Source organism: Vidua macroura, chromosome 10, assembly GCF_024509145.1.
Source record: "Vidua macroura isolate BioBank_ID:100142 chromosome 10, ASM2450914v1, whole genome shotgun sequence".
Taxonomy (NCBI): Eukaryota; Metazoa; Chordata; class Aves; order Passeriformes; family Viduidae; genus Vidua; species Vidua macroura.
Window position 1 is genome coordinate 1,140,106 of NC_071580.1, and position 5,208 is coordinate 1,145,313.

The window sequence follows — 5,208 nt, forward strand, 5'->3', positions numbered from 1 at the left end:
TGTGTCTGTGGATGTCTTTTCAGTGGCATTCTGTGCCTGTCACGCCCTGATCTCTCAACATTTCAGCATGGCCATTTCTAGGGACTCAGAACCACATTTCACCCCAAGGATATTGAATTAAGACATTTCCCCCAAACACTACTTTTTATGATCACATTTCAGAGAGACTGAGTGCGGGATCACAAAACTACCCCCTGCTCATACTTTGCATTATTGAACAGGGCAACACAAACAGATAATTTTCTAAAATCAAGGAAAAGCAGGAAGAGATCAGCATGCTCTGTGGGGAGGGTTTAAAGCCTGGGATGGCTTCCCAGCAGGAGCAGGGACACGCAGTCTGTCACTCGTTGGTGTCCCTGCCTGTGCAGGGGGTGGTGCAGGATGGGCTCTAAGCTCCCTCCCCTCCCAAACCACGGACTCTGTAACTGTTCACCTCCAGGCCTGTGGTTTGGATGTACCTGCGGTGCCCTGTCCTCACTGGGACCTTCAGCAGGAATTGTGTGTCCCTCTGAAGGCTCCTGCAGCAGCACAGGTGTGCCTGGAGCCCTCGCTGCCCTCCGGGGAGCTCCTGTGGGGCTCAGGTGGCTCCCTGGGGACCCTCAGGCTCTGTGTCCTGGGGCTCTCCCCAAACTCAGCTGTGCCTTGTGACCACCCGCTCCACTCAGCTTCCTGGGGCCTCAGGGAAACCTGTTTTGTCACGGGAGAGAATTCCCTGCTCCCAGCAGCACCCCCCGGCTGGTTCCTCTCCTCTGGATCCCTCCTGCTTGCCCGAATCAGCCCAGCTGCAGGTGAGCACGGCGTGGGGAGGCACCACCGGCTGACCCCAGTCTGGCAGAGCTGGGAGAGCTTCCACTGGAGGTGCAGACACGGGCAGGGCAGGGTGGGAGCGGCGTGGAGCCGCTCTGACCCCGACCAAGCTGACATCCCACGGCTCGCACCCGCGGCACGGCTTCAGAAAGGTACCGGGCTCCGGGAGGGCTGGGGCTGCCCCCGGACAGGTGAAGCCTCCAGCGCCTGCAGGTGCCCAGGGGCTGCTCCGGGGGGGCAGCGTGGGGGGCTGTGCTGGCTCTGGAATGCTTGGGTTGACTTCAGAGCCAAAGCCTTGCAATGAGGGTCGCTGCTCTTGTGGGGTTGTGTTGAGGCTCTGCCCCGGCCGGGCCTGGCAGGAACAGGAGGAGTGGGAGGTGGGACAGCAGCTCCCTCCGAGCGGGGCCTCTGCCTCGCTCCCCACAGCCAGGAATCGGCTCTGGTTTTTTTTCCCTTGGGTGTTGTAATGGGGTTTTGCTTTTCTGGGTCCTTCTCCCCCGCAGCCCCGTGCCTGGGGACACTCCCTGGGAGGGGTCTGCCCGAACCTTCCCCTTCCCACCTTCCCTGGAGCTGTGGGCTGAGGAGGGAGGCGCGGCTGACAATGCCCTGAAAATATTTGTGGTGTTTCCTTGCCAACGTGCTGAGTGTCTGAGCCACCCTGCAGGGGCTGAGCCCACGGCGGCTCCGCCTCGGTGACACGGCCTGGTGTCCCCTTCTGGGCCACCCGAGCCTGGTGGCTCGTCCTGGGGGTGGTCCCGGGACTGGGCACGGCAGGGCCGCAGCTGTGTCCCCGTGTCCCTGTGTCCCTTGTCCCTATCCCTGTGTCCCTGTCCCCATGTCCCTTGTCCCTGTCCCCTGTCTCCATGTCCCTGTGTCCCTTGTCCCCGTGTCCCTGTCCCTGTGTCCCTGTCCCTGTGTCCCCTGTCCCCATGTCCCTGTGTCCCTTGTCCCCGTGTCCCTGTCCCTGTGTCCCTGTCCCTGTGTCCCCTGTCCCCATGTCCCTGTGTCCCTTATCCCCATGTCCTTGTCCCTGTGTCCCTGTGTCCCTTATCCCCATGTCCTTGTCCCTGTGTCCCCTGTCCCCATGTCCCTGTGTCCCTTATCCCCATGTCCTTGTCCCTGTGTCCCTGTGTCCCTTATCCCCATGTCCCTGTCCCTGTGTCCCTGTCCCCTGTCTCCGTGTCCCTGTGTCCCTTGTCCCCATGTCCTTGTCCCTGTGTCACTGTCACTGCAGTGCCCGGCCAGCTGAGCACTGGTGACCCCCATCACCAAGGGGGATTTGTGGGATCGTTCCCAGCTCCCTGGGCCGGGGCACTGGAATATCGCGGGGCAGAGCGTGCCCCTAATTCCGTGAATTGTTAATTGCCTCCCAGCGTGCCCCTAATTGGGTGAATTGTTAATTGCCTCCCGCGTGCCCCCGAGCGCCGGCCGTGGCACCGTTTGCTCGAGGGACCCCTGAGCAGAGCCCTGAGAAATCGCCTGTTCCCAAACCCTGCTCCTGACAGGGACGCTGGGACAGAAAGGGGGACCCCAGCTCTGCCAGGGGATGTTCCCGGGCCTGGCTCTGCTTGTGCCCGTTCGGGTGACACGAGGGCGGTGACACCCCGGGCACAAACAGTGCCCGGCTCCAGCCTCGCGTGCCTCCTGCCCTGTCCCTGTGCCCACAGCCGGGGCAGCCCCTGGCACCGGCCAGCCCTGCTGGCATCCGTCCCCCTCGCGCCTCTTGCGCTGCTTTCACCGCCGGAAGGATGGAGCGATGGAGCCGGGTGACAAAGGCGGCTCTGCGATAAGGATCTCGCTGTGTCGCTGCCGGGCTGGCACACCTTTGGGCAAGGCCGGGCTCGGGAAAAGCCCATCGGGGACCTGGTGGCCCTGTGGGGGTGGCACCAGTGGTGGCCCGGCTGAGAGGGACCTGCTGGGCTGGCTGGGCCACGAGTGGCACTTCTGTTCCCGTGGGAGCCCGGGGGGATGTGGGGGTACCACAGGGGCTGTGGGGTGTGGGGGTACCCCAGGAGCTCGGGGGGCTGTGGGGGTACCCCAGGGGCTGTGGGGTGTGGGGGTACCCCAGGAGCCCGGGGGCTGTGGGAGTGCCACAGGGGGTGTGGGGGTACCCCGGGGGCTGTGGGGTGTGGGGGTACCCCAGGAGCTCGGGGGGATATGGGGTGTGGGGGTACCCCGGGGGCTGTGAGGTGTGGGGGTACCCCAGGGGGCTGTGGGGTGTGGGGGTACCCCGGGGGCTGTGAGGTGTGGGGGTACCCCAGGAGCCCGGGGGGATATGGGGTGTGGGGGTACCCCAGGGGCTGTGAGGTATGGGGGTACCCCGGGGGCTGTGAGGTGTGGGAGTACCCCAGGAGTCCGGGGGGATATGGGGTGTGGGGGTACCCCGGAGGCTGTGGGGTGTGGGGGTACCCCAGAAGCCCGGGGGGCTCCGGTGACTGCTTGGGGAGCCTGTGCTTGGGCACTGCCAGGTCAGGGCAGCCGGGGCAGTGCCGTGGGTGACAGTGAAGGGTGAGGTCACCCCTGCCGCGGTCACTGCCGTGCCTGGGCTTTGTCAGGAAACAGCCTGTTCTGGACAGCGGGATAAAGGTGCCCCAGAGGCTGGGAGGAAGGAACAGCCCGAGCAGGAGCTGATTTGGGAGCAGGGCAGAAGGGCAGGAGCTGTTCCTGGAGGAGACTCTCAAGTGTCAGCAGCCCGAAGGTGGGAACAGCCAGCCCTCCCCCCTTCCCGCAGGGCACAGCCGAGGTAGCCACCCTGGCCAGGGGCACCCGGCTGTGCTCTGCCCCTGCCTGGGGTTTGCTCTGGTGATTCTGGGGCTGTGCAGTTGGGGGATTTCATCAGAGAATGACCTGGAGTGGGAAATGTTCCTGTGCCCTCCTTCCAGCGCTGAGGGCAGCCAGGCAAAGCTCTGCGGGGCTGCTTGGGGAAGTGGCTCCAGGGACGGTGCAGGCAGTGGGTGGTGGTGGTGGGAAGGTTCCCTGGGAGGTGTCCTGTGAGTGGGAAGGAGCCTTGGGAGGTTTCTAAACCAACGTCCTGCTCAGAGCAGGGTCAGCTCTGAGGTCACACCAGCTCCTTCAGGGCTGCCCTGGGAAGCTGCAGGGCTGGACCTGCCCAGCTCCTGCAGCACCTCCAAGCACAGCAATGTCCCTGTGAGGGGCAAAAACCCCCTAAATGCAGGATTGTGGTGGCCCAGGATGACACACCCCAGCTCCTGGGCTCCAGCTGGGTATGTGAGCTCCAGGCTGGGGCAGGGGCTGGAGATGAGTGGGACCATAAATGGATGCAGTGAGAGGTTTCTTGGGAGCAGGGTGCCAGGGCTGGGTGGCTCTCCCAGGATGTCCATAGGATTTCTGTGGCTCTCCCATAGCTCACCAGAGTTTTGCCTGGGGAAAAAAAATCCCTTTGCTTTCAGCTCTGCTGGGAGAAGCAGTGTGAAACAAGGCCGGGGTGCCCTCGGTGTCACAGCAGGGTGGGCACAGAGTGGCCCAGGGCTCCTTCTGCTGGAGGGGAATTTGGTCCCTCATGAGGGGCTGAGTCACAGGTGGCACAGAGCACATCACACCAGAGCCTCGTGATCCCAGCACCAAACCCCTGCCCAGCCTTATTTGTAGTTTTTAATGTGGAAATCTGAGGTTCTCGCACAGGAGTGGGAACTGTGGGATGGACACAGGGAGCATCTCTGGCTGCCCTGGGGTTTCTCCATCCCCACCGTGTCATCCCCATCCAACCATTGCAACACATCCTCTGCATTAATATTTATTTTTCTCTTATGGCTACAAAGTCTGTTTTTATGAGAATAATTTCCCACAGACCCAACAACAAATGTCAGGTTGACCTAAGGGTTGTTGTTGCCTCAATTTTCTTCGGGCTCCCTCTCGTCCAACCAGCCGGGTACAAGTTGTCTCATGCGTAATTAGCCCGTGATAAATCATCTCCTGCCTTCTCCCCGTGCACGAGGAGCACATTCCCATGTGCTGATCCACGCTGGGGTTTGTTTGTCTGTGCACTCTGTGCACTCCCTGTACCTCTGCAGCTCAGCAGGGCCGGCCTCGCCCAGCTCTGCGCAGCTGCAGGGGGACAGGATCCCCGCCACAGCCACGGACTGCAGCTGCTCTGGGCTGGGCCCCTGGCAGGACACGGGTTCAGCTTGGTGGGGACGATCCAGAGAAGCTGTGGCTGCCCCTGGGTCCCTGCAAGTGTCCAGGGCCAGGCTGGATGGGGCTTGGAGCAGCCTGGCACGCTGGAAGGTGTCCCCGATGGCAGCGGTGGGGTGGGATGGGATTTAAGGTCCCTCCCAACCCAAACCAGTCCGTGGTTCTGGGACTCATGATGTCCGTGTCCAAGGGTGGATCTGCTGCCCAGCTCATGGCCCAGCCCGGAGCCTGAGCCTCTCTGTCAGTCCA